Source organism: Rhipicephalus sanguineus, chromosome 2 (assembly GCF_013339695.2).
Source record: "Rhipicephalus sanguineus isolate Rsan-2018 chromosome 2, BIME_Rsan_1.4, whole genome shotgun sequence".
Lineage (NCBI taxonomy): Eukaryota > Metazoa > Arthropoda > Arachnida > Ixodida > Ixodidae > Rhipicephalus > Rhipicephalus sanguineus.
This window is the reverse complement of record NC_051177.1, coordinates 81,985,670-81,998,008: the sequence shown is the minus strand read 5'-3', so window position 1 is coordinate 81,998,008 and position 12,339 is coordinate 81,985,670.

The window sequence follows — 12,339 nt, the reverse complement described above, 5'->3', positions numbered from 1 at the left end:
GTGAGCTCTAATATTTTTACCGACCTATGCTCGTATATACTTGCAACACTTATGCTGCCAGTCTTGTCAATGCGCCGGAATCAACGATGGCGCAAAGTGTGCTCGTTACAAATACCATGCGTCCCACCGTGTTTCACTGCTTTGTCTGAATGACCCAAAACACGAACCCGACGTAAGGGCGAGCGCAAGCTCTCGCACCTGGACGGCCGATGTGGCAGCCAGCAGTTGTGGCACGCCTCCCAAGAGGCGCAGCCTGAGTGGTCCGAACACCCAGATGGCACCGCTCAGCGAGCCCACGACGTAGGCGAGCGCCATGTAGAAGTAGGTGCGCCACTTGCGGAACGCGCTCGGCTCGCTCTCGAACAGGCGCCGGCACGGAGCCTCGCGCAAGGGCATACGCAGCAGCAAGATGGCCACCACGTCAACCGCGTTCAAGCCGGCGCTCAGATAGACGGCCGGCGCGAAGTTGATGAACGCGCCTCCTTCGGGACTCTTCCAGTAGTTGAGGTGGCCCGCGACCAGAGACGCGGCGCCCCAGCCCGCCGAGCCCCACAGCCTGTTCGGGTCTGTGGAAGCCGCACGGAGCAAGGGAGGTGGCGGCTCGTCCGTGTCGAGCACCAAGTGCGCGACCGCGTCGGTGAGGGTGACGGCGACGCCGCAGAGCACGATGGCCAGCAGCCGCAGAAGCAGGTAGCTCCAGACGACGGCCTTTCGCAGCGATCGGAGGACGTCGGACCAGTTGTTCGGTGCAACGGTGCGCCTCCCACGTCGCAGCCGCTGCTCGTGGCAACGCATACGACAGGGCGGAGTCGACTCCTCGTCGCACAGAATGGCCAAGTGCACCTCTTTATAGATCGCCACGCAGTAGTTTTCTCCGCAGTCGAGGAATCTGCGGTCGTCCACGAGGCACTGGTTGGCGGGGTGACCAGACTTCACGGGCGCGTAATCACCCTCCTGGAGATCTATGAAGCACCCGCATTTGAGCGAGCAGTCCAGCGCTTGTGAGGAGGAATCGTCGGGGTCCTCTTGCGGTCGGCTGCTGCCAGGGTCGACCGTCGACGCTTGCGGACACAGATTCGGCTGACGGTTGAGCGGGTTTTCCAAACACACCGAGAGTGGAGACGTTGAAACGTTTTCGGCAGAGAGGCACTGCATGCGCACGGCAAGCTCCACCGTAGCCCTGCGATGCATAACTTCACATATCTTATACAGCACGAGGCTGGAGCTAGGAGCTTCTTTGCACGAGCCACGCGGCACGTCACTCTCTTAAAAATATAAGTGCGCAAAATGTGCAAAACGGCCAAAGCGTTGGTGCGGGATAGGTGGTAATGCATACCTATAAAACGTGTTAGCGCAAAAGCAACACACACACACACACACACACACACACACACACACACACACACACACACACACACACACACACACACACACACACACACACACACACACACACAGACACACACACACACACACACACACATACATACACATACACACACACACACACACACACACACACACACACACAAGCGCTCGCACACACGGAATAGTGCCTGAACGAGCTATAAAGGAGAACGTGACAAATGGAGGTCAAGGGGATTAATGTTACACATGCCGTGACTGTGAGTGCGCTCGCTGTTCTCTTTACAACACTGGGTAAGGACAGATTGTTGATGCGCGGTAATGTGGAGGCTGCAGTAATGAACAGTGATTGCTATAAGTGCGTCAGCTTACCGTCTCTGTCCTTATTCGCCAAAGAAATAAGGTTTCTTGGTGGCGCCTATAGGTATTAACATGCGCTTAGATAATGCACACGTGGTCGTGCTATAAAATGATTAGTTGCATTCTTTCTTTCTCTTTAGCTTTCAGAATAAGTCCGAGATTGCGGTTCTAGATGTTACATATAGAAAAACGAGGCTTGCTTGCTCTTCGTAACGTAGCACACAGCTGGGTTCCTTCGAAAGCTTTCTGCGAATTAACGCGTAGCGTCAGCTCACTGTTCGTCTTCCAAGTTTTACCAGTACGCATGCAGTTTATGCCCACTCACCTCCTGTGTCCTCGCGTGACCCGCATGGCGAGCAGATGACAGGTGCCCTGCCCGAGCGTGACGAGGATCATGGCACGCTTGATGGTGGCGACGCGCGAGCGGAAGTAAGGCAATGAGATGGCGGCCAGAACCGTGGTGAACGGCACCGCGGCCATCATGGCGCCCACCAGCTGAGGAGCGATGCCCAGCTGCTCGGCCTCCACCGATGTGTTTGGCAGCACGGCGGCAAACGCTGCGCCACACGTATACAGTCGTGTCGAGGAATTCTCGTGAGGCAAGCTTTGTAGCAAAATAAGCATATCTGTGAGCGAATGCTGCAGTTGCAAGGTGCAGAGGAGGACACGGAAGGGAATCGCTAAACCTCTTTCAGCGAATACAAAGCACCTTGAGCAGAACACATGCTTTATCGGAAATTGACTTCTGGAGGTTCGCGATGTCTACAATGTCGCGATGAGGATAACGTTGCCGTGAATCGAGAACTTTTTTTTTCTTCAAGAGCGCAGCGAGAATAAAACAAGACAATAAGACAAAACACACTACGACATCACAAGCGTGGTTGATTAGCCCAAGTTGGTCATACACGTTTGTTGCATCTGTTATTGTTTGACCACGTGACTACTTCTGCATAGTATTCTGTGTTGTGATATGGCAAACATTTGCGCTTAAATAAGCAGGGTTTGCTGCAAATAAAACCACTTGTTAGTCAGCGCTCGTGATGTCCTTGTGTGTTTCTTCTTAATGTCCTGCGCTGCGCATTCGAAGAACTATCAGAAAACTGGCACAAACCTGTCTTATGCGTGATCCGAGAGCACACTGTTCTTGTATAGGAAAAGACGACCAAACGATGCGGCGTTGGCTGTTTGTTCACTCTCGAGCGCGATACCCTTTTTTTGAATTGCCAGGCTTCATTAATGTAACGAGGCAGCCGTCTCGAGCGCGATACACTTTTTAACACGAAAGTGTTTTATGCCAGGGTCCACCAAGACTTCAATGACGTATTTCCATTACGGAAATGACGTCGAAAAAATTTGCGCGATCAGATGGCAAAGAAAAAAAGTTCCGTCAACGGGCATCGAACCCACGACCGCTCGGTCCGCGACAACAGATGCCGGACACGCAATTCACTGCGCCACGGTCTTTTTTCTTTCTTTATTGCCTATGTACATACATACAGCAGTGAAAACAAATATATACAGACTGCCTGCGCCACGGTCACAGACTGTAGAGGCTTTACAAACACGCCTTTTATATCTACCATTCTACCGGTCGGCGGTGTGATGTTGCCCTCTGGGAACGGTAAAGTAATTCTTCATTACTCTGGCCTCCGCGATTAACACCTGCAACGCGTTACACGTCCGTCCCATTCGGCGCGTTTTCAATACAAGTTCAATTTTGTCAATGCCTTAACACGCCGCGAGGTGGTGATATTAGGCCAAGCGTCGTAAAAGCGTCGCCTCGCTCATAGCATCACGCTAATCCAAACCAAAAATAGCTCTGTGACGCGCGCCTGCCTCACCTGGCTGTTACACCGCGTTCCCCGCTCACGCGCTCGCCCCGAGAAAAAAAAATCACAGCATATCCACGGAGTGAATGATGATGAGTGGGCGAAGCTGCGGAGGTTCATCGGTAAACCGTGAACCTTCCGTGAATTCTGCCCAGTACATCATCACCGACGTGAGATCGGGCGCGTTTATACTAAAGGTTCGATGAGAGTTATGACGACTTGCAGCTCACTTTAATTTTACATGTACGCTGTGAATTTTCATTGTTTAGAAAACCATTGCTTTAGAAAACATCTGGCGTCTTTCGTTAAGCAGCTGGCGTCTTTTCGTTTTGCTTTAGAAACATCTGGCGTCTTTTAGTTTTGCTTTTAGAAAACATCTGGCGTCTTTCGTTGGTTAATTTCATCAATCAACGGCGTTTTGAACAAAATTTTTATTGTTTAATCACGCACAGGAGAAATCTCACCAGGCACTACCTTGGAGGTAAACAATGGCTGCTAATGGGAATGAGAGACAGAAGAAGTCGGCTTTTAGCTAACACTTACACTTCTACTTCTACTAACGTTTCCTACTGGAACATGCCAATGGCTGCTAATGGGGAATGAGAGACAGAAGAATTCGGCTTTTAGTTAACGCGCACGCTGCGAATTTTTTATTGTTCAACAACGCACAGGAGAAATCTCCCACCAGCACCACCTTGGAGGTCAAGATCTGGTACTAGCGTTACGACTGGTTACGCACTAAGAGGGACGAACGGGTGCCGCTTTAAGGAGCTTCGCCCCTAAAACGCGGCTGGGCTACCGTGGCGGCACGACACGCTTTGCGTTTCCCTCTATTCAGGCCGTGGTGTTCAATCCCATTTTAACATGCCGCGGGATGGCGTCCAATATGCGACGCTCTTCTGGCCATCACACCTCGTTCTCTGATTACGCTTTCAATGTTAACTACTACAGCTACCACAAGGTTTTGTGTAATCATTTAACATGGACGTTAGTCGAAGGAATTTAGATGTACCTCCAATCATCAATTGGGTGCATCCACCTTAAACGGTGCTATAGCTGCCAGACATCAATATACACTGTGCAAACTCTCTTATAGAAATGTACAGTAAACATTCAGTCACTTCTGTAAGGGCACGCTTTACTTTCGTGTTATCCCAATTTCTATGACGGAGGGATGAACGATATTTTTTTTTTATTGCGATAGCAATTATATGGACAGTCTCGGCTAAATTTTGCCGTCGCCGTCGCCCGTCATGCACCGTATATGTATAAGTATGTATATATATATGAAGGCCCCAAAGAAAAATAATTCAGAAAAATGCTTCCGAAGCGCGGAATCGAACCAGGGACCTCTTGCTCCGCAGCGAGTGGCGCTATCCACTACGCCACGAAACGCAGATCCTCCACGTAGCTAACGGCGAGCGTTATATACACACCATTTAGCGCTGGACGGACTCAGAGACGCTAGGCGCTTATAAGCGTTTCTTCATTACCAGCGAGATGGCGTTAGGAGCGCGACGGGTGGATTTAAAAGTCGTCGGCGAGCGCGCTCGCTTCTTGTTATGTTTGCGCAGGGAGAACCTTGCCCTTCCGCTGTCTGCTCGCGCGGTTTTCTCGTGCTGAGGGGAAGAGGGATGTTTCACGCTTTCACCGTGATGTCCGCGCTCATGTTACGGAGCGTACGAAAGTCACTCGAGCTCAAGGGACGCCGCTAAACGAACAAACAGAAGATGAGCGCGAACTATCAAGTGTCACAGCTCGACACTTGAAGCGCTCTAGTTTCCTTCTTTGGCCGCCTTTGCAATAGGAGCGCTGTTCAAACTGAGAGTATCAGTTAGGTTCTTCTTGTTTGTTCCACTCGCCTCGCTGGTTGCGCGACATTTGCTGCTGCCGCCAAGGAAGCTGAAGACGAGAACTTTTCATCTGCTGGCACCTTGAGGAAACGACCGCTCCGACATCATCTGGATAGAGACGTTTATTCGTTTCTCTTCTCTCCCCTCCTGTCACTGCACCCCTGTTTTTATTCCCTGTCTCCCCATTCAAACACTCTTACAGTCCAATCGGAAAGCAGGAGCAACTCTCTCCTTGTCTCCCGGTCGGCTGCCGCTGAACGCACCAGGCCCGGATTCCTCCTCGCCACCTCCTCGCAGGAATACCGCCTCTCGCCCGCCACTCAGCTCCATTTCACCCCGGTTTCCAGAATGTTCGGCCTCAGGCGTTGACGGGTCGTCAATACAATAGGCCCGTGCATAATTGCCGCCGTCGCCGCTGCTTCTGGCTGTCACAGCGAAGGCGCAAATGTACCTTCCATCCCTGTATCCCGGCTAGGCCACGGTCTCCTGTAAGGCACCATAATTGACCCCTTTGGGAGACGTGGGTCTTCGCGTCCTTTGTGACCAGCAGACAGTCGTCGTTCCACCATCCGGTACCACCGCTTCCGTGTTGGCGCGGGCACGCCGGCCGCGGGGCGGGTAACAATATGAAGGTATTCGGCGAACGTACGAAGTTCGACCCCAACAACTCCCCTCCAACTGTGTTGCACTGTATCTATGACATGCGACACACACACAACCGCATATTCACACATGTTCACTGACTCGACACGTGAGGCACCACTGTCACTCGTACCCCATTGACTCTGTCGCGCGCACGCGCTGACAAAGCATGCACCCCCCCCCCCCTTAACTCGCTGTCCCTTTTATGCATCATCGTTAGGAGTCACCAACCGCGATATTGCGTCGGCATTAGCGTTTAGACACCCAGGCCATACGATTGACGCACACACAGTGAGTCTACTTAACTGCCAAACAAGAATATAACGCTCCAGCCGATCAAGGAAAACAAGAATCGGTTTGAGGCTTTCGTCACAAAAGGGCCACGACTCAGTCGTCGATATTAAGCTTCCGCTTGACCCCATCTCGCTGCCCACAATATTGCGCCGCTAAAGCTAGACGTGTTCCCGTGAGCAATCTGTCACGTTGCACGAACATCAGGAACCGAATTCTTAAACATCCGTAAATGCACGTACTAGTGCCACTGCGAGCTTCCACTCCGCGGATGTACGACTAACTTAGCTCTACTCTTACGGTCACAATTCTTAAAAACAACCGAGCGATTCTCGCGATAACCTTTCCTCATTCGCTCACACACAGAACACACGCGAAAAGTACAAACGAACAAAGCCAACCTTCGCGTGGCTTTGCCGAAACTCGCACAAGGCCTAGCCTTGCCTATCTTTCCCGCAAGCTACCAGCTTAACTCCTATGTTTCCGCTATCCGACACGTGGGACACCCTGACTTAACGTCCCCCTGCGTCTACGCATGACACGCAACGGAAACGCCACAAACTCTTTTCACAGTCAGCTGCCGTAGCCCTATTCAAGGCGCTCATCTCTTAAGCCCTCGACTCGCCCTAATGCGTGTCACTAACCTTCCGATAGTTAAGTGCACAACACACATCGGTTAACAAAAAAAAACATACGGCACTAACGAAAACAAAGTTTGATACTAGTTACCTTAAACTATCAACCGTCGCGGAAATAACAAGGAAAACTAATTCTTAACTAAAATCAACAAACGAAAGAAATTCCCTTTCTACAAATCCTGAGTCGACCTTCCATGAAAAGCTAAGAGTTGTCCTCAACGACTTTTCAGACGCACTCGCGGTGGTCGCGCCCAGAACGCTTTTCTAGTCAAGCGGGGTGTAAGACACACATGAAAGTTAACCATTCCTTCGTCGAACCCCACTACGTTCCTCGAAGCGGACCCTCCTTTGTCGCCTCCTCCTTCCTCGCGAAGGTCAGCGACCTTGCGAACTCGCACCTGAGCCAACGCTCCGCGAAACAAACAACGGGGTGGTGTTTTGCCCTCCGACCCCTTCCGCTCACAATACGCTGCCCTTTTCTTTTTCTTTCGGCGGCTCGGACGCATGCGGTAGACACCTGTCAACGATGAGAATCGCACCCTTCTTGCAATTTCGCGCCGACGTCTGCAGCACTTTTTCAAACGCGTCGCGATCTTGGCCGCATTTCTGTTTTTCGGACGCTTTCTCCTTTTTGCCCGCTTCTTGGTGCAAAATTTGGAGCCTTCCGTCCACCTCTGATGCTCATCAGCATCGACATGCTCGTCAGCTGTCACGCGCGTACTGTCTCGATGATTGCCTATCAATTCAACATTCGGCCGCTTCCGCGTAGAATGCGCTGCGCTTTTCTTATCTTTCCGGCTGCTCGGACGCATGCGATAGATACCCGTCAGAGATGACAACGGCACTTTTCTCGCGATTTCGCTCCGACGTTTGAAGCCTTTCCTCAAACGCGTCGCGACCTTTGCCGCTTTGTCCTTCGGACGTTTTCTCCCTTTTGCACGCTTCTTGGTGCCGACTTGGGAGCCTTTAGTCCGCCTCTGGCACACATCGACATCGTCACAAGCTTCGCCTGTCTCGCGCGAACAATGTTGATGACTACCTTGCAATTCATCCTCTATTTCAGTCGCTAGACTGGCGGACAGCTCAACGCTCTCTAGGACAATGCCGCTACTTACTCCTATACAAGGCGGCTCGCATACCAGTGAGCTGTTCGTAACTGCATTGTCCTCTCCACTCAGATCTTCCGTTAGCCCTTGTGGCTTTTGGATTCTCAGAGTGGAATCTCTGTCACTTTCGGCATTCAGAACGGCAGGACTTACATCTACGAGCTCTCCTGTACACTCCTCTTCGCGAGATACCTGAAAAGCCTCTAAACTCCCGACTCCCTCCTTAGCTGGCGCGCCTTCCCTGACATCGTCTACAGGGCTGTGAGGTTCCTTTCTGGTGAAAACCATCACCACGGAATCCTCACACCCTGACTTGGCCGCGAGCTCTCTTTCCTCGGAACGGGTTAGGGCCTCAGCTATGCCTTCACCAGCACTAGCCTTATCTTTGGCCTCAAACGGCACCGCCGCTACATCGCACCGTTTGTGCGCTGCATCTACAGATGTCAAGCCTCTTTTTTTCAGTACATCAAGCTCACGGTGCAACCTTTCTAGCTCTTCGTCTAATGCCTGCATCTTCCTCCTATATTCTTCGAGTTTTTCCTGCCTGCGCTTCCATTCCTCTTTCTCTATTTCTTTTCTGCGCTTCCTTTCCTGTTCCTCTAAACATTCCTCGTCGTCTGCCCCGATTGCCTCGATCGCCTCAATGATCTCCGGCTTTTCCTTAGCCTCGGCAATTTTCAATTGACGCTGTAGCAGCGCTAGCTGCTGTTCCGACGCCGTATCTGACGTGCCACTACCATGACCCCCCGTGCCGCTGTCGGCGACTCCCAACGCCTGCAAGTTTCCTGCCCCGTCCCCATTCATTTCCGAGTTGTCCCTTTCTCTGTCTCGCAAGTTGTAATGCTTTGCCATCGCCTGCGCCCAACAGAAAATCAAGAGGTACCCGCCTGCAGTAGCCTTGCGGTGCGCTCTTCCTCCTCGGAATCCGGTGGACTAGCCTTGCTTCGTTGATCCCGCAGCGCGGTAGTCAGTTGAAGGTGGTTGTCGTCAGTCTCGGCCGATGTCGCTCCCCGCTGTCCTCCTCAGTTCAGCCATGCAGATCCTGTCGGCTGCGCCAGTTAGGTTCTTCTTGTTTGTTCCACTCGCCTCGCTGGTTGCGCGACATTTGCTGCTGCCGCCAAGGAAGCTGAAGACGAGAACTTTTCATCTGCTGGCACCTTGAGGAAACGACCGCTCCGACATCATCTGGATAGAGACGTTTATTCGTTTCTCTTCTCTCCCCTCCTGTCACTGCACCCCTGCTTTTATTCCCTGTCTCCCCATTCAAACACTCTTACAGTCCAATCGGAAAGCAGGAGCAACTCTCTCCTTGTCTCCCGGTCGGCTGCCGCTGAACGCACCAGGCCCGGATTCCTCCTCGCCACCTCCTCGCAGGAATACCGCCTCTCGCCCGCCACTCAGCTCCATTTCACCCCGGTTTCCAGAATGTTCGGCCTCAGGCGTTGACGGGTCGTCAATGCAATAGGCCCGTGCATAATTGCCGCCGTCGCCGCTGCTTCTGGCTGTCACAGCGAAGGCGCAAATGTACCTTCCGTCCCTGTAGCCCGGCTAGGCCACGGTCTCCTGTAAGGCACCATAATTGACCCCTTTGGGAGACGTGGGTCTTCGCGTCCTTTGTGACCAGCAGACAGTCGTCGTTCCACCATCCGGTACCACCGCTTCCGTGTTGGCGCGGGCACGCCGGCCGCGGGGCGGGTAACAATATGAAGGTATTCGGCGAACGTACGAAGTTCGACCCCAACAGTATCCATTGGCGAGCCTCACTTCGTATAGCATTAGTTCCTTGCTATCGCATTCATTGCTTCGCCCTTGCGGCGAAGCTGTGACTTTTTTGGGGTTACCAGCCTTCATTAATGTAACGAGCCAGCCGTGGTCGAAAAAGTAAACGTTGCTGCAGGAAATGTTCCGATATGTACCGAAACGCTGACACGACTCCAGGGACATTCTCCATTCCATACCTGGACACCATTTCAACTCTCCGTCGTCCTGTCAATGATTGTCTTGTTTATGTCAAAGAGAGCATCTCTGTAACCAAGGTAATGTATTGTCGACTGAATTTCAGTTCAACATTGTCGCTTTATTTGTTAATTAATATCTGGGGTTTAACGTCCCAAAACCACGATATGATTATGAGAGACGCCGTAGTGGAGGGCTCCGGAAATTTCGACCACCTGGGGTTCCTCAACGTGCACCTAAATCTAAGTACACGGGCCTCAAACATTCTCGCCTCCATCGAAAATGCAGCCGCCGCGGCCGGGATTCGATCCCGCGACCTGTAGGTCAGCAGTCGAGCGCCATAACCACTAGACCACCGTGGTGGGGCTCGCTTTAATTGTATAGTCGCCGCGAAGAACAAGGCAGTGCCAAAACCGAGTCACGAATTTAACTATATCGTTACTGAACGAACTTTTGCCCAGGATAACAAGCGACACTCAAAGCAGAAGGATAGTGGCGAGCATAGTTGTCGGCCGTCGAAATCAGGGCCGGTATTCACAAAAGCCTCTTACGATTGTTAGTAAGTATTCATCCGTTCTCGATGCTTGGCGTAATATAAGTTACAAAGGCGGCCGGCCAATGGCCAAGAGCAGTTACGAACGGAAATCTTTGTGAATTCGGCCACTCAGCTAAATACGGGTCAAGCTCCTCCGCTAACTATACGCGACTTTCCAGCGTCATCGCTAGTACTAACTCACGGTGCTTAATAAGGGTTAGCCGCTGAAGGACAGCCGCTGAAACGAAGTAAACAATAAGCGTGTGTCAGTATCGTGAGCTACAATTTGTAAGCTCTACACACACCTTCACAAGATAATGGCATAGCTTAGCAGTTAGCGGCACTTAAACGAACTCCCTTACGATTACTCAGGGTAAGCATATTAGTTAATAGCGTCCGACGGCCGCGTTAGAGATGGATCTCTACATGGATTCGTCGACACTAACTTCCTAGCATTGTTATTCACATCCGACGGTCACACGCCTGCATTTTGAGTCAAACTTTCAACGGCGCTCCCGGAGCTAATTGTGTTGGTTAACGCTGAATATGTAGTACGCACTTCGCCCCTTTTCATACAATTTTTTAAAAATGTGTTAATGAACATATACGAAGACTTATCGGGCACACGCATGTGACTGAGGATACTTGTTGCAGGCCGTCCAATTATTATCAACGCAATTCAACTAGCTTAGTTATATAGACGTGTAAAGGTGCGCGTAATAATCGTGCAGTTGTTTTTAGAGCACTTACATCCATACAATATGAATATGTGACACCTCAGCGGGAGAACCTTGCTGTACTGTACTGGGGACATGGCCTCGGTTTCGCTTGAAGTGTCCTCCTGTAAAGAGCGCGAGAAGATAAAAACATAAAACTCAGCCTATGGTGTTTGAATTCCCATACTAATTCATGGGCTACGAAAGAAAGGTTATGAAGCCATAGGAGATGAGCTTCGGACATGTCTCGATGACCTGATGCCCTTAAGCTTGCTACCAAACATTGATACAGAGACGCATCTGCATTCTGCTTTTGTCGGCGTACGATCTAGTAGAAGAACCCTACAGTCACCTAGCCACTCTTTCGAGGTCGGAATAATGATTTACAAAAATTGAATGGTGTCTAATATAATTGTCAATGCGGATAGCATATGTTGCTATACTAGACGACACACCTTCAGCGTTGTGAAAACGCGCCAAGCGCCTCAACGCGCTGCCTCTCACGAAGGAAACTCTTGAGGAAAGCAGAGTCGCGTAGTGGTTAAAGCATCGAGTTTTGGCACTAGGGGGCCCATAGCTCAAATCCCGCCATCGGAATATTGTTACATTGTATGTTTATCAAGCGTAGATATGTGATATGTGTTTCGCCCCGCCACGGTGGTCTATAGTGGTTATGGCGCTCGACTGCTGACCCGAAGGTCGCGGGATCGAATCCCGGCCGCGGCGGCTGCATTTTCGATGGAGGCGAAAATGTTTGAGGCCCGTGTACTTAGATTTAGGTGCACGTTAAAGAACCCCAGGTGGTCGCAATTTCCGGAGCCCTCCACTACGGCGTCTCTCATAATCATATCATGGTTTTGGGACGTTAAACCCCAGATATTATTATTATTATATGTGATATGTGTTTACGTCATGTGTTTACGTGTTACGTGATACGTCGGTAGGTCGTCACGCGCGCGCGTATGGGTGTGGGTGACGTCACTCCGGAAGTTGGTTCGTTCAACCATGCGGAAAGCTCCGTGGTTGGTAAAGAAACGATATTCGCGTT